The 21,918-nt window shown below is 37.3% G+C and overlaps 1 protein-coding gene across 2 annotated transcripts in view; it reads right to left on the bottom strand.

The window, feature by feature from the left end:
- The window catches only part of LOC106171693 (putative G protein-coupled receptor 156), a 35,911-nt gene that overhangs the window by 10,378 nt on the left and 3,615 nt on the right, over positions 1 to 21,918 (bottom strand). The window contains exon 2 of one of the 2 annotated variants that reach the window (XM_087018013.1): positions 15,223 to 16,015. The gene's annotated coding sequence lies outside the window, so the exon portion shown is untranslated. Of the gene's footprint in view, positions 1 to 2,567; positions 2,747 to 15,222; positions 16,016 to 21,918 lie in introns of those variants that run through there. The other variant, XM_087018012.1, reaches the window with a different exon arrangement.

The following is a 21,918-nucleotide window of genomic DNA, read 5'->3' as shown; positions in this document are numbered from 1 at the left end:
TTATCGTTGAAAATGACTACCTATTTTTTGTCGCGCCTGCGTACACAATTCCCTATGACCTAAACATCAAGGTAATTTTTTTGAAATGTAAAAATGCGTTAAATGCTTACTCAACAAATAAATCCATGTGGAATCTTTTTGTAATGACCTGAAGCATGTTTTATCTTACAAATGATCAACTGTTTATGCTAAAATAATACCTTTATTAGTGAAATGCAGGCAATGAATAGGCCTACCACTGCTCTCAAAATCGTATCAGGTATTTTTTCAAATTAACTAGTATCTGAAGCAAAACGACGCTTTTAAATACATTTCACTGTCGCATTTTTAAACAAGCGTACAATCAAAAGCAACAATGCAGCTGTGGAATATTCAGCAATTTACCACCGTTATGGTGCGATGGGTCTGAAGAAAAAAAAATAGGTGCGGTTTTGGCAAGGGGTTAATTCCTTCGGTGACGTACCCTCTTAAACCGTGACATTTCTTCGTAGGAGGTCTAACCCTCCTGGTCACAGCAATACACATCTGTTTTCTACTTTAAACAGTTTGTTTCCATTGTATATAATCTATAAGGCATCAGATAATGTGAGAGAGCGCTCCCTCATTTGATTTATGCGCTGCATACATAAACAATACATAAACATTTTATAAACTTCTACAATGTATCCTGTCCTTATAAGCTTTACCTTATTAATTTCAACTCTAATTTCAGAAAGGAAGTGCTTGATTGAAAATTCTCGTTGATTCTTCCCAATGGTGAAAGCGATCTGTTGTGGCTAAAAAAGGCCAACTCTTTCTATTTCAACTGCACTTAATTGACCCCAAATTCCTTCCAAAATCTACAGTTTTAATCGTACACGCACTGGCGATCAAATGAAATATGTTGATCGAAACTGCCCCATGAAGAAAGGTTCGAATCTGTTTGAATGGCGAAAGAAGATGCGTCTTACCTGCCCAATTGATGATAATGCTAACTTAAAAAAAAACGTCTAGATTAAACGATGTGTATTGAATTTATGCACAATATTTCTCTTTTAAATTGGCATAGGGTGAAAGACGAGGCAATATTTCAAACAAACATATCAATCTGGGTTTTATCCAATTCATCATCAGTGGAAGTTATGTAGTAGAATATTTATCCTCTGATTCGAGAGACCATATTTTCACAATCGTCCCTCGCTTTCTGAATTGGACCTATCCCGAACCATACGCATTTCACACTGCACCGTTTGCCTTTTAGTTTACTTCGACAGCACATAATAGGAAGTATTCGCAAATATTTTCGGAATACATTAAACATTTGAACAAGCTGCGCACTTTCTTCGAATGGCCACTTTTGGCTTTTAACGTCTTGGCCATTATTCAGACGACCCAGCTGTTTGCTCTATGTGCAGGTGTTGACACGATGTTGACAAATTGGTGAACGCTGTGTTCATTGAAACGCGCTCCCTTCTAACGACAAATGCTACAGTATTTATACATGTATTCTGAGCCTCCCTTTTTCTTTCTTTCATTATTTATCCATACTTGACCTTCCTTCCTTTGTTTTTATTTCACCTTTTCTGCGTAATGCAATCATAATTTATTTTCCCTTCCCCTTGGCTTAATTCCCTCGATAAAATACTGGGCTATGTATCTATATTCTACTTCATGTACCAACTTTCTCTCTACTCTTCTAAGCGCTTAATTTCGTTTGTCATTCCTACTTTTATATCTTTTTTATTTCTTTTTCAAAAGTACACTCAATGTTCACTGAAGACAAACCTATCAATAGAATCAAGAGCTATCTTCTGACCAGAGGAAGCAGTACTAAGTCACGCGATTCCATCAAAGAGGTGTACCAAAACAACCCTACTTGCGGTGAAAAATAATAACACTACACCTTTGTCACTCCAGCAAAACTATTATTAGTAAAACTATGGTTTATGATCACGGCCAATCATATATTATCTTCAAGGAGATTGACTTTAACTTAAATATGTTCCTGAGGCTTAATAGCACGAGTCACGAAGAATGCCCTTTTTCTTTTTGTCGCAGTAGCACATCGATTCCTCTAAGTAAAGATAAGCCATCAGATAACGTTATTGCACATCAAATTCACGCACGCAAATGCTGTTTTAATATGTAATTGACACGTATTGATGAAATAATGCTATTTGTTTTTGTATTTCCTCTATTTAAGGTTCACCCACACGTCCCCGCAACGAAATGAACTGCTTTTATGTCTGTTACCACTGTAACTGTTTTCCATAGTTAATAGTTACACTTTTCATTGAGGCCTTAATCAAGGTGACGTGAACACTTCACTTATTCCAGAATAAGAAACGTTGCTTTCAAGTCTTCACTTGTAAGAGAGAGAGAGAGAGAGAGAGAGAGAGAGAGAGAGATTACGAGCGCGCATGTGTGTGGCAGAGAGAATGAGCAACCGCGTACGCATATGAAAATCATAACTTAAGCTTAATATACAACAGCACGACATTCCCAACGGCTGGTGAACAAACGTGAGATACTTTTTGGCACCACTACTATCACTTTCACTGTAAACCACACAACTGCTGACTACTTACTAGTTCTGCTTATTCAACATGCATTCAATCCACTGAAACTGCTGTCAATGTATCCAAAACACTTTGACTGTTACTGCTACCGCTATCACTAGCACTGTTGATTGCAAGGTAATGGACCGGCTGTATACTAAAGCCTTAAGCGAGAGGCGTCTGTTTTACATATACGCACTTTACCTACCTCATTTAGCATATTGTTAACCGCAGATATTTCTGCTTAACCACAAATCCGACTCTCCTTCACCTCTCAGTGCATTGCGTCACAAAGTAGGCCTCTTTTTTTGTTATTATCCCTTTCAATGGATGCAAATATCTCAGCGTTAGTAACAAAACAGTTTTTTAATGGGGTATACATCTGATTATATTAATATCAAATATAAACTAAACTTAAATGAAATAAATGCGATAAGTTTCCAAAGAATGCACTGAATATGACATTTATCTTTTTTTTCCGATTCAAATCCCATAAATGTCACTGCACTGCAACCTTTCCGCACTGGTGTCCGATAAAACTTTTTGAATTCTAATGTGACACGTGTGACAGCGGGAACATGTCCAACTCTTTGCTTTTAAGGTATCATCTTTCTCCCGATCAAAACCAGTACAGGTACACCTAAATGCTTGACAAAGTCTTTTAGTCTTTTGCCCCCTCCCCATAGCAAAACCTTGCATCAGCCAACATTCTGATGATCTGAATAACACTGCACATACACACTGTCTTCTTTCATATCACATTTCAGAGAGTTATTTCTGGGTAAAAAAAGTTTACATTTTTAAAAATATCTTCCAAGGAGAGAGGTCAGTAACCTAAAGACCATACAGTTTAACTTACACTTGAAACGCTTTTGGCATTAAGTTGAATTAGATGTGGGTTTGATGCACATGCGTAAAGTATAATCCATAACCGTTCATTTTTGCATGTTTTAACTACATATACTTTTTTTACATGTTGATTTAGCTTATGTAAGCGTCATTATCGGACTTTTCAAGGAAAAATATTTTGATCATAATGTATAATTTTAACAAATTATGAGCTGAACCAATACTGTATGTTCCATCAGCAACATAAGTAATCCGATACGGTTACAGACCCAGGTACAGTTGACAGCAATTAAGAGTTGACACTGCTCGGTCATCGAGTGAGAGTAAACAGAACGGACGCCGCTAACAGGCTTAGGGGACGGACGTCAAGTACGGGCCGAGTGGTTTAAGAGTTGTTAGCCAAGCGGCACTTCAGTTTTCTGTAGTCATTTTTAACTCTTTAATTTGGGCGATAAGAGTTCCATCAGTAGTTCTACAGTTTACAGCATAAAAAGAAGCTTAGCAAGAAATAAAGAAAGAAAGAAAGAAGTAGGTTTATAACATATACAATAAGCATAGATTATGATCTCATATTTGTGCATCTGAAGTCTGATCAAACAAAATTGACCGATAGTGTTATCACCAAGCATGATGTTAATCGAAGATGGTAACTTTGATTTTCCACGGATGAGAGAAAAGGAAACGTCGGTTGAAGGAGGTGTTGCAACTGTTGGATGGTTTCTGTGAAGATATTGACATCCAGGGTAAATGATGTAGTAAAAAAATTAAAAGCCCTAAGCTTTCGATCAATTTGTTGTTTTCCACAAAAGAACATATTCACCTATTAATTAGGGTCTATTGTGTAAAGTTATTCACTCGGTATATGGACCTACCAGTATGTCCTCGAAATTCGGATCATCACTTAAACGAAAGCGCGTGATCGACTCGCATTTTCTAACTTCTTTCCCAAACGCAACCTGTGAATTCAGTCGAATCATTAGGCAAAATATTTGACCTGACTTTAAAAGAAGCTGCTCAAAATGAAAAATTATTTTCCCGCCTTTTTAACAATGCGTAACAAACAAAATATGCAATTCTATATGGTCCTAATTGCAGTTTCCTACAACATAAGTTTTGACAACGGTCAGGAAATAATAGCTAATGACTTTTCGCCGAGGAATTATAACGCAAGACGAGACGTCGCGCATGCTGGTTAAGTTTGCGTGCGCTAAATTTATGAAACGCAGTGTCATCATAAAAGAAACTTGAGAACCAACAAAAAAAACTAGTCGTACTGGGAGTAGGCACATTGCAACAAAGGTTTACAACGGAATATGATCTGTAATATGGAGCAAAGATAAACCTCGACATATGTTAAGCAATCAAAATGCATGTTTGACGATTTGGTAATACTGGTATCAAGGAATATACGTGCCATCACCACAAAATACATGTACACAAAAAATAATACGCGTGTGAGTCGCTGTAGAGTTTTAACTTTTTTCAAGGTGGTGTGCCGCGAAAGATGATAAGTCAAAGGTGATATCGTGTAACAGACTTGTTAATATTCCTAATGGTTAAGTTGCGTGTTGCAATGTAATGTTACCATTCGGACTTCTGTTTTCCGTGGAAAACAAAGGTGAAGAATGCGGGATGGTTCTACAAAGGAAGGTGGGGAGGGAGGGTCTTAACAGTTTTTGAGATTGCACATCCTGTTGTTATCTATAGTAAAATTATAAATACGTATTGCAGTATACAGACATTTACTAAAAGATCGTTATTGATCGAAGATGTTCGTAGCGTCCCTCTTCTATAGGCACACAAGGGCGGGCTTGTTACCGAATATCAATTAAAAGTGGGATATATTACACAGGAGGAGTCATTGCTATTCATTTTCATCTTTTGCTATCCATCTGAGCCTTCTCCACGAAATATATATCTTTCTTTTTTTATTAAACACGCGCCACACACACACACACGCACACACACACACACACACACACAGTCGCATACGCACTTACACAAACACACAGGCATGCACAACACAGACACAATCACATACTCTTAGTGCACATACTTAAGCACGTATCCACACACGAACACATGCATGTACATGCCCACATTGCATTCAAACATCTAGTCGGATTAGACCCCACGGAAAATATATCTAACGTTACTTTCATCACACAATACCTAGCACCAACTTCCTCGATCTTTGGCCAGTGTAACTTCACAAGTCACACCGGCAGAATAAACGCTCAACCGATCTCTACCAGGTACACATCAAATCCATCTAATTTGGTGAAAAAAGGAATAAAAAGTACACATATGGCGATAAAGTGAAAATAACCTTGAATATCTCCTGTCTGATTTCCTGAGTGTGAGAGATAGCGACAGTAGGCCATTGTTCCAGGGTAGATACAACGATATATCAATTCACCCTGAACAATGGCTATATAGCCGAAGTTGCATTAAATATCAAACGCGACAATCAGCATTATTTATGGTTCTTTTCTCACATGCGCTTTTCCTACATTCATCATCTAGTTGTGAACATTCTTTGGTCACGGAAAAGTTTGTCGTTAAGATTCTTATCTCTACAGTTGCAACTTTAAATGAATAGTGATATGGAACGAGGGGGGTGGGGGGTTTGAGGTTGGGGGGTGGGAAGAGTTTGCTTAAGCTTTCAACACCAACACCAATGCGCTGATAAGATGTGCTTCTCATCGTTTAAGCCTTGCTACACATGTACATGGGTAATTTTACAAATGGCTACATGGTTACATTACAGGATCCTAGGATAGTTTACTTGTCATTCCCGACCATTAAATACAAAGTCGAAATAATAACAATAATAATGATGATAACTTCGATGATATAGAATAAATGGCTGTCTTCTGGAGTACAGAAATCCACAGGGTAACGATTGGTATCATGTGGTATTATGTCTGCGATTTCTTTATTTTTTTCCACCTGTATCATTCCTTATCTATGTCTTTTATCTATTATACGGAATAATGCTTGTACGATTCTGGCAAGTGGGTTTTATCATTCAGAGCCCCAATAAATCCTCGTGGCAATTACTTGGCAAACAAAATCCTACAACTCTTCTTCTCAGCGGTTTCATGCAGACCTTCTGCGCGAGTTTCAAATTAATTAGACGAACTTATTTCATTTGGGGGTTCCGACACTATTTGTTTGACTGTTGTCTAGACCGCACCGTTTTGTTTTTCCAGTCTTTAAATCTAATCATTGTAATAATCAAGCAAATAACAGGACATGGGGTTTGTTTATTTCTCTTTCTTTAGCAACCTTTACCATATAAGAGTGTCGACGTTTTGACTGCCCACAGTCTCTTCCTACTGGAGATAGTTGCGCCAATGTTCATTTTCTTAATTTTTGTTAAATTACATATACATGCACTGGTAATACAATCAGACCATAAAACTGCAGTCAAACATATTGCTGCATGCCACCTCTTGTGTAATGTGTCTCAAGGGGTGTTCAGCATCCTCTGATATGGGGGGGGGGGGGGGCACTAAGATACTGTACAAAATTACACCATTGGCTTCTCAACATTTTTGTAACAGACTACTAGCGCACCCTGTAGTCAGAAAGCATGTTCAATTTTCGTCTCACCTAAATCGAAAACGAGCTTGAACCGCGTCACTTGTTAACCAGCTTATTAAACCTGAGATATCGCAACGTATACCACAATGGTGTGTATTTGTAGCACTGCCCTCGCTCCCCGCAGAAAGACCCTCACTCGGCACAATTAATTTTCAGAAACATTTCAAAATAATCCGATCGTCTTACGCCGTAAGTTAATCCTATTTTAAATCAAACGTCCTCTTGACATGGACAAGCGTTTATGCCGTAAAATAGCCCGATAATCTTACCTTGCAGGGCAGGTATGTTCATTGACCCCGTGCAATAAAGGTCTAGAAAGCTGGATCGTTGTTTTGAGTAGGTTGTAAACTTTCTTCCCTTTACAGATGTGTGACACCCAACGCAAAACTAAATGCGAGATGTAACAGAGCTGTACAACTGATAAAATTCTCCTGGTATGTCCCTGTCTCTGTGCGCCATGCTAATCAAATCACCTTGCTTTATAAGCACGTACTTTACCTGGGTTCGATTCTCTCGGAAGCACAGGCGTTTTTCGTATTAACGTTGGGCATGGCCAATTGAATGCCTTTTGTCAGTCGAAGTGGTGTCGGCGCAACAATACGACGTGCTTTGGAGAGACAGCGAAGGATTTCTAATATTTTAACGATGTAATTTATCGGACTCCCGGTTGTAAACTCTCATTAAGTGCTCCGAGGTTATTGACTCGAAGACTGATACTCAAGTCGACCTGTCAACAACACCGGTCTTTTTGCACTTTAATTCTGTTGTCTGTAATAATCTTCTAAATTCCCGAGATTTAGTTCAATGTTCTCGTTAATCAGTGTGCGCTTTCGTAAATAACAGCAGCGGCTGCTGAGTTTTGTAAACAGGGGAGAAAGGGAAGAAGGGGGGGGGGAGGCTAAATTTTTTCCATCCATCACTCCGCCGTGATTCAAAATTAAATAAAGTGCACTGTTCACTTTTTCTTGACTGGATCCTTTAAGTTTCTTTGAATGAATCGATGGAGATTCTTCATCTATCTGTCTGTCTGTCTGTCTGAATATCTTTATTAAAAAAATCAACACTGCTTGCGTCAATGGATTTGTTCCCGCCTAAAATCGCCTGCTCAACGTTAAATGATATTCTGGAAAAATGGAACGCTGTAAACGTAGAGATAATGCATCCTTTGATTAAATAACCAGGGTTCAAGAGTCAGGAATTTCAAACTATTCCTCTTATTATGGCACAGCGGTGGGTATAGGTCTAGGTTAACAGAATAGAGCCACAACTGCGGATCACGTACGATCATTAATCAGGCGGGTAACGGCCGGAACGACAGTCTGAAATCGACTGTGACGCAATTCAAACTTTGTGTGGCCACGTTCACATAAAAAAGGTACTTAGGGAGACGTTTTAAATTGTGTTAAATGTATTGTGTCGGTTGCTGTTTTGCAGGTAGTTGAATTTCAGTCTGTTTTGAAGGGGTTGGGCAACTTTGACGTTTCTAGCCCATGATTCCCCAGTGTAAAAACTACTTATAGCTATACCTGTAGATGTCATTTTTAAAATTATTTCATTTTATTTTTGTTACATTGCTCCGTATCTTTTATATTTTAGAAACGCGACATAAGTTAAATAACGAAATGACTGATATGTTTTTATACATATGTTTGAACCGTATGGAAAATTCAATTTGCAATGCCAGACTCGCCATTGTTAAACTGCCTATTTCAGTTTTAATTGCTTAATATTTCTTTAGCATTCCTCACAAGCGCAGCTATAAATCTATGTCAGATACGCACAGTGAGAATTAAATTGTTCATATGGCGGTGCAATAGTTCGAAAAGCGCATTAGTTACGTTTATAATACCCCTATAACAAGAGAGTCGTGATTGTATGTCGCCAACTATTGTTATGTATTTTATTGCTCTATACTCTTTTGCAGACACCGAAAAGCTGACTTTATATTCCTGCCTCACATTTAGGCTTTGTTCACCCCAAGATCTGACTTAAAGCGGATATCACCTACAAATGACGTCACAAGACGCATTTTTAGGAAGCGAGCAGCATACGGGATTCAGTCGTGTTGTGACGTCATATGGGCAATCTAATGTATGCTCTGTCTATGCTAAAATGTGAATTTAATGATGGGGTCTGTCTAGGTGTATGAATGGCTCTAGGTTTTAAGATGCTATCCATGGCAATGGAATCTTTGACAATTCTAGATGCAACATCAGCACTTAAAGGTCATCGACATCAATTTAGGTAGGCCTACTTACAAGTACAGGGGTACGTAAACCTTACCTATGGCGAATAAGACAGGCATTTTAATGACTATAAAAGGGCCACCTGTTATTCGGAGGTCAGTTGACATTGATTAGTGTCAAACTGGGGAACCAATACAGCGGAGCTGTCGGTATCACATCAATAGTGTGCACTGGGCATATTGGCCTAATTCCAATTAGTGCTATAATAATCGCAAATCAATGTTGTGAGACCATGCGTGTCCACCTCATACAATGATATCCCTAACAGGCCCAATGAGTATATTGAGACACCATATGGGTTTTAATAGATATCGAAAATCAATTGTGCACTAAAATACGCAAGATAAATGGTGCGAAATTTGTAAACAGGTATATATTAAACAACTAGTTATCTTTTGGGGTGTGTGCTTGCGCAATCACCTATCCCCCCATGTACCTCCACTGTCGTACAATAATGTTGTATATTTAGTGGAATTTTCCAATACTTTCACAGGTTTTATTTTAGTCTGCTCTCCTCTTACTCCTCTGTAGAGAATCAACCACTAAACCTGCCATTTAAATTTTTAAAATAATACATAACCATGGTGTGAATTGTGTGTGTGTGTGTGTGTGTGTGTGTGTGTGTGTGTGAGAGAGAGAGAGAGAGAGAGAGAGAGAGAGAGAGAGAGAATATATACACCTGTAGATGTAAAAATAAATACTGTAGTAGACACTGTTATCTGCCTCTCAACGGTTTGCCGTTTTAACGTCCGCATTCGAAACTCTCTCATTCACTCACTCTTTAAGGATAAACGTGCCGATCACTTCCCTCGATTTTGTCCTCAGCCACGTGCTTCTTGAATGTCACATCTGTCTTTTAAATTGAAATGACATTTAGCTCACCTATTTAAAACAAAACGTTTAGGCATATTCATATTGGGCTATTTTTAACTTGTTAAAACTTGTCACCATACCACTCAGTAACAGCTTGGATGTGATTTTATAATGACTAATTGTAACTGTACTCGTTTCAAAATCCACAAAGGATCCTTTTCAACATTATTGCACTTTTTCTGTGTATAACATATCTTTATGCATTAAATGTGACAATGAAACCTTTAAACTTGAAAATGTGAAATTGATTGCAAAAAATTATGATTGGTCTATTGACAGCTTGCATGCAGCCATAACTCACTTTGAAGGTCAAGTTAATTCCATCGCTTGATGCGTGACGCGGTGGCAGATGGGTCTTTAAATTTTGTCACAGTTGCAGTTGGAATTTATTTTTATTCGTTAATTTATGCAAACACGTGTGTGGGCGTTCGCGCACATTTTTACGACTGGTTAAGCAAGTGGTCACGATCATGGGTATTAAAACATGTTTTTCTATCCTAATGTTTCGTTGTGTTTTCCCTTCTTTGTTCGTTCGGATGCATCGATTTTTTTTCAATTAATGTTTTATCGATCGTACATATTTCGGATTCCATGGTTAGGAAGAGAAAATTAAATGAAATCATGTCATGATTTATATAACATTTATCGCATATTCAAATAATGGTGGAATATCGATTTCGGGTGGTACTGTACAAAACAACATACCGGTATCAAAGAAATTCGCGTCCCTATAGTGCTCAGAAATCGCAAATGGGGAAGAAGCGTTCAATATGAATATTAGTGTGTGTATGTGTGCTTTTAAATCTTAATGTACCACAACTTGTGCACATAAGTGTATACTGGATACTGGGATATTTGTATGTGTGGACAACTCCATGATCAATGCACTGCGCCGTGTATTCTTACCTGTCAAGACAAGAGAACAAAAGTTACCCTGAACACACACAAAAATTTCCTTGTTTACCAAAACTCATCCTCACTATGTTGTGCATTTTTCTGTGCTAGATATGTATCCATGCAGTATGACGCAAATGGTATAGAATAGTATAGAATGGTATGGCATTGCATAGCGTAGTGTAGTGTAGTGTAGTGTAGTAGAGTGTAGTGTAGTGTAGTGTAGTGTAGTGTTGTGTTGTGTTGTGTTGTGTAGTGTAGTGTAGTAGAGTGTAGTGTAGTGTAGTGTAGTGTCTAAGCATAGCATAGCATAGTATAGTATAGTTAGTATAGTACGTACATGTAATAGTCGGACTATTTTAATAAAACTGACGGTAAACTTTTAGGAGTTATAGTGATGAAAAGAAAATGTTCATGGGTAAATTATCATATATATTTTAAACATCTACTAAGCCCTAGCCTACCATTGCGCGTTTCACAAATAATTTCATAGCGGATATTACCGATTTAAATGGCTATATAGCAAAAAATGAATTTTCATTGCAACTTCGTCTATTTCTCATGAACACCAAGGCATACCTTACTCAAATCAGTTGAGAAAACTTTGGATGTTTTAGAATGAGGCCATTAAGAATGGTGCATTCGACTAAAACCAAATGAAAGAAGAGTTTTTAGTAGAGTTTTAAAATAACGAATCACGTGTGTTGTAACCAGGCTAGTTTAAAGTGAATTTTACTTAGGAAGCTCTAAGTAGCAAGAGGAGCGAACGTCGTCCAATATATTGTGCATAAGCTACATGTAGCCCGAACAAAAGCTAGCCCAAGCATTAAAAGATGATAGTCTCATCTCACTAATGTTTTTAGAAAACTTGTTTATCTGTTTTATAGCAAAGACATTTGAACCTTATAATAGAACATTCATTCAATGGGGTTTATCCCGTTTGTCACCATAACTGACACAAAACAATTATCTCGGGGTGGGAAGGGAGGGGCATGTGTCCTCACGAAGTAATGGATTTCCGAAAACAATCATCCATAGAAACTAAACCATTCTTGTTTGGTGCAATTCATTGGACGGTTCTGACACACAGATCAAATGGCTAGCATGAAACGCCATCGATCTTTGTGAGGCACTAGTTTATTGAGAACTCGATAAGGCTTTGTTGAAGAGAAGGTCCAAGTAGTAATTACGTATCCCTTCATAAGGGTTAAATTGTTTGAATTATTGCCTCTGTCCGCTTGGAAGGGAGTAATAAAACTTCAAAGAAGTTTAAGAGACTACGCTTTGGCACGCACTGAGCGTTGCAAAGTAATTACTGTAACTTTTTGTTCTCTAGTGAATACTGTAAACGCTTGTGTGACAAGTGGCAGGACGAGTTAAAATCATTTAAAGCCTGTCAACATGAGGTCGAACCGGATAATATTTTATTTTACAAGGGGAATTGAACCTTTATCCCCTACCAGGTCAACAGATTGAATTTTTACTAGGGCCACAGATTGATTTTTACAAGATATTCACAAATATGCCTCTGCTTAAATTCACTGTTATTTTGTGTACTGTGACCCTGTACTGAAATCTCAGGGATGATTACATGGCTGGTAATTGTTTGCATAACTACTAAGGCACTGTCACTTAACAAGTCCCTGCCAAGCTTCCCCCCCCCCCCCCCCCCGCCCGCCCCGACAGCAACAAGACAGTTAATTGCTCTTCTGTGACAACAAAAATAGCCACTTGTGAATATTTTGTACTTCAGGGTGTTCCTTCAAATCACTTGACGTGTTTAAGAAGACAGACAAGACAAGACAGGTTCCATAACGAGCGTTTATCACATCGGCGCGAAGCTTCACGATCTCGTTAGGGTTTCTAGGGTTTAAAAGTTCACCTGTTGTTCAATTTGCTTTGAATCACGGCATTTCTTTTTATTTTTAGGTTGTGTGAATAAGTGTCGCATGCAATCTCATGTTCAAGGGACTGATGCCAAGGTTTTTTAAAGCGTTCACTAATGTTACAGGGGAGGCTTTCACCAAAACGTCTTAACTTTAAGACCAATTATTCAGTCTATTTCAGTCTAAGACCAAAGTTTTTGTTTTATGTCTTATGTTTTATTATGTTTTATGTAAGCTGTATGCCTTCCTTGTTATATTAGACTATAGACATGTAACAGGTGCAATAGTTCATTTTATTGATTTATAGGTTTATTTTGGGTCGAAGTAAGCGGTAAGTTTGGTCTAAAAGTCAAAACCATTTTCCAGGTTGAAGTAATTTCGTAAGCATGTTTACAGGAGGAGCATCTGTAATGGATTTAGAAATGAGATTTCAAACTTCAAACAGTCAAGTAAAAAATAATAAAATGAAATAAAATAAAATAAAATAGTAAAAACGAACTTGCATGTTTTTTTTTCCTTCGCAAATGCGCAAACTAATTTTGTACACATGTTTACAGGAGGAGCAATTGTCTAAAAACAGAAATTGATTTATCACTAATGGATTTAGAAGAACTAAGACTTCAAACTTAAAACAGTCAAGCATAAAAATATAATAAAAACCAACTTGCTCAATTTTTTTCAAAATCCACCTTTATATCTAGAGGAAAAAAGAAAAGAGATATGTCCTAAAAAGCGTGTTTAAAAACATATCAGTAACTTCGCCCTGTATATTTATTTGCTTATTTTACTATCTAATAACAGTGTATTGTATATCTTCTGGGGCAATGTATTCTGCATTATTCGTCAGTGTCGTGGAGGCCACTGTTGGTATGTTAAAGAATGCTGAAGGAAGGGAAAGATAACTTTGAAAAGGACGTGCGGTTATGATATCTTGCATTAAAAAAACGATGTTTGTGTTTGGTCTAAGCAGCGATTGGCAAAAAGATCGGGTAACTCACTTTTTGTACCGACATTCGGCACCGAATAAGTTTTTAACAACAAAGGTGGCAAATATGAAGATGTTTTTTTACAGGATTTGTCAAGTGCTACAAATAAAATGTTTTTGTAAAATGATTTTGCATGTTTAGTTTCTAGGTTGATGTCTGTATAAGCCTTATGTAAGCAAATGTGGTGGGGTTTTCCCCCTTAAAATACAAGTGGACCTTTAAATAATGGCTTTATTATCAAAACTAGATGAGCAACCAGTGGGATAATTTACTTCTAAAAAAATTAATATGTTTGAAAGAATATGGACAAGCTTATTTTTGGAGATCATTGACCGCATGGAGCACGAGTCGATTGGAACTTGTTGAAAATCAAATTTTCAATTTAAAAATAATATAAATCTTCCCTTTTCAGTTGAAAATGTGTTTAAATGGAAGTTTGGCGTATTACGTAATTTGAACTAATTTAACATTATCTAATGCTATATAATATCTAACATCATTCTTAACTAGAGGGACCTCTAAATAAAAGCGACCGCTATCGGTCACATTTCGAACACTATATTTGTGTTTGTCTTTTACTTATCCTTTCACTTGGGTTAATGAGGAGACAGATGTGCCATTTTGTCGGATATCTGATTCTGTCTTGAGATCTAGAGATCAAATGTCGTCTGCATGCGCGCTTTCCGTCTCTTTCTACCTTTGCGTGGATTAAGCTTATGAAGTCTTAATGTCACTCAGAAGCTAACTGAGTTAATGGGTTCTTGGCATCACGCCAATGTCCGTGAGAAGACAAGAACCAGCAGGTACCAGCAGCTTGTAAATATAGCCTACGCGTTTTGACACACGTGTGTACAATATTATCCAGTTATGAAGAAATCTTCTAGTGCCTAAATAACATCTGCTATTAATAAATTGGCTTCAACACGGACAAAACCTGATATTTGAGTGTAAGAAGATTGTTTAACTTGACTTATATATATATATATATATATATATATATATATATATATATATTAATTGTCTCGCTGAGGGTCTGACTGCATTTGGATCGTCGTCGCTTGATGACGCAAGTAAACCCGCTTTTCGATCTAAGCATGTCCCTGTCTAAACAACACTTCAAGCCAAGGTAGACCGAAGCACAGACACTAAATATAACGTGTATGCACCCAAACCAAGACTTCAGTTTAGAGCGGATATCGTTCATTAGGTTTATTTCATAATTTTTCACTTTCCTGTTCATATCCATTTGAGTATAACTGTTATATTGTTTAACCGATTTGCAACATCCTCTACCCCAAATACTGATGAAAAAATATATATATAATAAAGTGGTAACACTTACTTTACTTCACCTTTCCAATTATCCCGTCGTCTCTTCCGCTCTCTCTCTACAGGTTTTGTAAGAAGATATTGATGAGCTGTATAAGGCCTTGCTTAAATGTATTACTCCAAGCGCAGCTTCGAAATTTGTCTGTTTGATGTGTTCAATTAATAAACCACTAACTTATATATCATGTGAACATGTATCCAGTTTCGTCTTTTGAAAATACAGCTTTCCTTTCAATCTCCCTAGATAAATTTCCTGTTCACAGTTGCAGTCTGCGAGAGTCCGCCGTCGGTTACATAAAAACAGTGCTGTGTCTTATATAACATCGTCAAAAACATCTTGTTTTAATGAGCCAGAGAAGTACAGCCGTTCCTTAAGGTTTATCACTGGCGGTCAGTTTCAGGAATGAAGCGACAGTTTATCAGCCACAATCAAACTTACAGGACTCCAAAATTAAACCACGTCGATATTCGTTCAAACGTTTCTTACATCAAAGTCTAGTATGTTGTCCCCTAAATGTCCTTGCTGACCCACACTGTAAATACACAACATTGTCATTGTCACAAAATTCCCAGTCAGTGTTCTATTAGCATAAGTGACGCCCGTTCAGCGTTCACGTCTTTTAACTATTTTTACCTGTTTCGCAACACCTGATCCACAGACAGGTCCATGTAGAGCACGGTTACTGGCGACGAAATTATGCCAAATGCTTAAGTGTCACCAGCGCGCCAATATGCGCATGCGCGGGAGAACTCGCTAAACCTTCATCCGCAATATTGATATTCGATTGGCTTTCCCCATAATGTCTCTGAAAAGAAACAAAGAGACATTCGATGTTTGATTCGGGTAATCGATTTTCGTGAACTTCTGAGTAGGGGTGTGCTGCGTAGGGATATTTCATACAGTGTAAAAACAATAAACGGTAAATAGAATACAAATCATATAAAATGCAACAAGACAACATACGCTATTTAGTATATTTGAGCACTGCTTGAGTAACATAAATGTATACATTTGGGTGATTATTGAATTTCTTCATTTGTGTATATATTGGATTTATGTATTTATGGATAACTGGAATTAATACAATTGTTTATATATTGAAATAAATCTAAATAACATTCGAAATAAATCTAAATGGTATAAAGCATAGCATTAATCCGTGAAAGAATTACTTTTCTAATTTAGTTCATCTCAATACACGATGAATTAGAAATTCAAAAATAATCAACAAATTTATAATAAAGTTAATGATCTAAACACCGCTTTCTGAAGTGTTTCATTAATACTTAATATTGTATTTAACGTCAGCATAATATACCTTCTTAATTAACAATATTATCAATATTCAAGTGAAAAGGAGTTATTTCCATATAAAAAGTTGTCATCCAAATCTTGACGGTGTTTCGATTGACTCTTCCAGAGGGTCGTGACAACTGCTTGAGCTGGTCACTGATACAGCAAACACCTTTGAAACGGAACAAAGCTTGAATAGACGGAACAATTGATCTGCATGATCTTTGCACATGAGCGCTACAACAGAAGGCCGAATAAGTGTGTTTAATTCTACAACGTTGACTGTAGTTGGTCGTGCATTTTTGTATTTGTGTATATACATGTATATATAGATATATATTTATAATGATGTATACTTAACTGCTAATTTTCAGTGTGACCACACCTGCCTCATATTAAAACCACGAGGATTACCCTTAGATGAAATCTTCACTGAGACTAATTGTACTGCCGGCAGGTGGAGAATCAGAGAAACCAATTACCAGGTCCCTGGTTAATTTTGAAACAGATTTCATGACAGAATCCATGACTAAATTACTTTAGGGTGTCAACTGAATAGATTTACACGGTTTCTTTGCGTTTTTTCTGGATTTAGCTGACGCGTGCTGCACGTATTTCTGCTTGGAGAGGCAGATAATTGGCTTTCGACCCCAACTCCCCACCCTCTCGAAAAAATTAGTAAAGAATAAGAATAAGGAACGGACGGAAGAAAGAAAAAAAGAAGGAAAAGGAATGAAGAAAGAAAGAAAGAAAGAAAGAAAGAGAGAGATAGTAAGCAAGAATGAAAAAAGACAGAAAGAAGAGAAAATGCAGCAGGAAAACCAGACAAAACCAAACATTGCTAAGTCACTGTACCCTGGTATTACATATCAATGAAATTGCCCTTGTGTATTATCTTCCAATACCTTTTTCTTGAGAAGCGAGGCAGCATTTGTTGTCCTTGCATCGCATTTCTCCCCTTACCTAACCCGTCAGTGATGTTGGCACGTTGCTAATAAGGCGAAAAAATGTGTTAGTGAAAGTAATTTAATCGCTTCAGGTTGAAGTAAGATCATGATATGATATTTTTTATATGTTCTATGTACGGTTAGTCAGTGCAACGAAAATAAGCACTGGGAATTATACGAATTTAAAATCAATACTGCTTTTTGTGTAATAATTTATTCGTGTATTGACTTTTTTGTTTATTTGTTTATTTGTCTTTGGGAAGACATTTTGGAGGAGCTAGGAAACAGATCCCGTTCGTCTCATCACGGTAGGTCATAATTACAGTGAAATCAGAGTTACGTTTCCTTAAAGAATGGCGTGAAGGCACTGACGGTTTCCCACTACACGATGCAATATGCCGCTAGCTCGAAGGCTAAATTAACTTCAAAGTGTTCGACAACAGATGTGAATTCCAGCATTAGATAATGTCTTGTACCGCCGCACCACTACAAGATATTTTTATGGTTAGTTAAGTGACTGGTGGTGGAGTCGAGTGAGTTTTAAGTGTACAGACAGATGTCTAATTGCTTGTCGTCGTGTTATGAAAAATACTGGGCATTTTTTCTCAAGTAAAACAAGGGAATGATTGCTCAACTTTCATCAGAATAAAGGCAGGTTGTATATTCTATGAATGTCCATTTTACTGATTTTTTCTCCCTTTAATCCGATTATAATTTTCTGCGGTTTTCCATTCATTTAGATTGATGCAGATCGGATTTTGACCATATTTAAACTCTCTGAGACGTATGATGCTGTCTAACTGCAAAATCTCCTGTGTGTCTTTTGTCATATGATAAGATTTCTATGATGCAAGTAAGTATCATTACGCCGAAAAATACTTCAAACAGTAAAAAATCGCCCGCCACAACTTTAGATCTAATTCTATTGGCATTACGGAGGATATAGGGTGAAAATTATAAAGATATGTCTTGCTACATATTTTGACCATATTTTCGATATTTCTCTTGATGCCAAATGCTTTTTTTTCATTTGTTCCAATACTAACCTCAAGCGCCTTTTCCTGATCACATTATTTTTTATGTCCCACGCTAATTCAGGCCATGTGACGCCTTGATTCGCCTCCTGGTGAAATTGCAGGTGTGTAAGAAAGATCGAACCAAATTTTGTAAATGTTTTCAATCACACAACACGTTTTAGTTTGTTAAACATTGTCTCCTTCTGTCTTGAGCTGAATTTGTTGAACATTTACAACCTGGGTGTGAATTTATTAACATATCTCAAACATGCGGGCACCTTTCAAGTAAATGCAGCATTAAATTTAAATTGGATAAGAATAAAGCTGTTTGATTTTATAACATGAATTATACTGTTAAACCCACCAGATCCGTGATGTCGCTGAGAAGTCGTCCAACGTTCAAGTTGTCAGAAGAAGATTATAAATGGCTTTAATGGTGCCTGAAAGAACAAAGAGAGCGGGTCCTTCTTAGGTATCGATTTTGGTCATTTTTCAGCAATAATGACTTAACAAGAAATCCAAAACTGCTTGTATTTTATCATCAGTGCAATATTTTATGGAAATGACAGAGGAGAGCTTGCGCAACTAAGTGTTGAATCATGTTTTGATATCAAAATATCTTGTTGATAAGTAAACAGGTTAAACACAAAGCTGTTTTGGTATTTCGTTTTGCAAGGAAAGACTGCCTTAGAAAATTCTTCTAGTTTCAGTTAGCGCCCCTCCCTGTCTCTCTCTCTCTCTCTCTCTCTCTCTTTGCGTAAGTGCTTATGTTATCCAGTGCGAATAATATTTTACAGATGTAAACTTTTTGCATGTCCTGGGTTGCAGAATTTTGAGGAAATACCCCTGGTGTTTTGTACACTACATTGACACCTTACCTACCTTACAACTGCTATGTTTTTTCAGACAATAAACAAAAATATAAAATGATAAAACTATTTTGAAGGTTTCTAGACTGCTGCAGAGAATCCTTCATTTTGATGATCTCCGTTATTTGGTTCTGAATATCGTTATTATTCAATGTACGTCGCATAGGTGAATACAATTGGAGCATTAGATCAAAACATTTTTGCAAAGGCATAAAAAACCTATCTTCCTAAAATAACTTCTAACCAAAGAATACACGATACATATTTTGTGAATCTGAATCAGGGACGATCACGCAACTTGAAATATAACACGTAGGAGAAAATGTGGGCTACTATTAGATCTATCTAAATATCATATTTCGATTAATTTGTTGAAAGCAAATGAAAAAAAACTGTTTATCTGGGGCAAATTACCGCGTCTGTCAACACACGGACGGTGACAGTCTTCATACTGGTTCTAAGGTCCGTGCCGATATAATTTAGTTTAAATTAATAGAATTGATTCTACCGTTTAATTTTCATTTGTTGACACAAACTTTGCTTTTTTTATACATGGGAATCATTTTGTAATTTGAATGTCACATTATATAGTATAATTGATATTTTGGCCACTAAGCAAGGAATTGAGGTTTAAAAACATTTACTGAAAGATGACAGATAAAGAAATAATGAATGTGGTCGTCCGGTTATTTAATTTCTGCAGTCTTAACTCAAAAGAGTCTTAACCTTAATATTCCATGCTAAAAAATTTAAAAAATGAACAAATGCATCTCACTCTATTTTTGTTAGGGAAACCAAAGATATGTAGAAACATCTCTTTGGGAAAACGAACAATAATGAAAAGATTATGAACAATCTGATCCATATTCATTACTTAAAAACCTTTCAGCTGTGTTAACATTCACAAGGCTTTTTTGTCGTATAAGATAACATGATGCATCTCTTTGATTGCCCATCTTGACTTGACACTATATCGTTTGTGCTTTCGGCAGTGTAATGTGTCGCACGCCACATATCTAATGTTGTTGAAATCCTGGCATGAAATCCATCAAAAGCAGACGCTGTGCATTTCAGTCTCAACATATGTCATTTAACTTCTCATCTTGTGTCTAACTAAACAAAATAAACACCTTCAGATGGCACAAACAAGGAAATATAATGCCGACTCGTAAAGATTCCTTAGAGTGCACGATATTTCTATGTCGCACTCGAAAAACTCTACATATCCCTCTAAGAAAGCGTGCCCTCCCTCCTCTCCATAGATTCCGAGGTACCCCCCCCCACCCCAATTCCCAAATCTGTACAACGAGCAAAGCGACACGTATCAAATACCAGTCCCTTTACCCTACATATTATAAATAAGAGTAAAATGTTTCTTGTCTACTGCCTTAAGTTTTATATCACAGTGATGTGAAGTGATGTGACCCCCACCCTTTACGAAAAGCCCTGTTCCACACAGTGCAGGCTATTGTCATACCAAGTCGTATCAAAATTGAATTCAGTTATGATATATGAACCACGAGTTTGTCACCTACCCTTCAATCAAGCTATCCGGTGTCGTTTGATTAAAACGTTTACTGTGTCACAGGTAGCGGGGTGACAGTGTGTAGGTCATCTGGTGACAGCACGTGTCACGTGGCTACAGTAAGTACGATGCTGATTACATATCGTGTTAAAAAATGCGTTAGCTTGTAATTGGGTGTGTGTGAAGGCAGGAGCCTTACGCAAACACGTTTTTGCACATGCTGGAAATCGCCATGCACGCTATGGCATGTTAAACAGCAGCTGAAGCAAGAGTTACTGTAAACATATGATAACTTCCATGCATGTCTGTGACAGCGTGTTAAATTGCATATATCCGCCCCTATTAGGTCAATCATTTATTAGCAATATGTTCATTAAATTTGGACTGTTTTCATGCTTTTCTCATCTCCCCTTTTTGTATATACTGGATTATATATAAATTTCTTTTGTTCTCATAAGGGTGGGGGGGGGGGGGCACATAATGCCATATACAATTTCCCTCCCTCCTTTCTCTTTCTAAACTTAAAAAAAATCCGCATGCGAGTTTTTTTCTGATTAGCTTACTTGAACCCTCGTGTTGTTGTGACCCCAGGAAGCCGTTCACCGTCACGTGTTTTTTACGCGTGCCACAAGTAAATGACATATTGATCTTATGTCAAATCGTCTTGGTTATTACGCCATAGGACGGTTGAAGCGACTTTGATAGTTGGTACGCATTTACAGTTAGTCTGTGTAAAAATGCGGGGGGGAGAGAAAGGAATAAATGAGAAATTAAATACAGGATTATTAAAAAAAGGAGTGAAAAGGAGGAGGTGTATAGGTGTTCAATATCTAAACTAGCTCTCCTATAACAGCGTCTTAGGCTGTATTCCCAGAGCTTTTAGATCGATCTATCCCCGCAGGGAGTCTCACTAGATTACTGTCAGATAATCCGGCTTAAATGTCCGTCCCGCCTAGTACAAGCTGTAAGGGGGTAATAAACTTTCGTGTCCGCCCGGCTGACAGCTATTTAGCTTGAACCCCCAGGGAGTTAGGTCGATCTAAAGTAGATCGATCTTA

Source organism: Lingula anatina, chromosome 7, assembly GCF_051362555.1.
Source record: "Lingula anatina isolate TDL-2025a chromosome 7, LinAna3.0, whole genome shotgun sequence".
NCBI lineage: Eukaryota > Metazoa > Brachiopoda > Lingulata > Lingulida > Lingulidae > Lingula > Lingula anatina.
The sequence above is the reverse complement of the archived record's forward strand: the minus strand, read 5'-3'. Positions and strand labels throughout refer to the sequence as shown.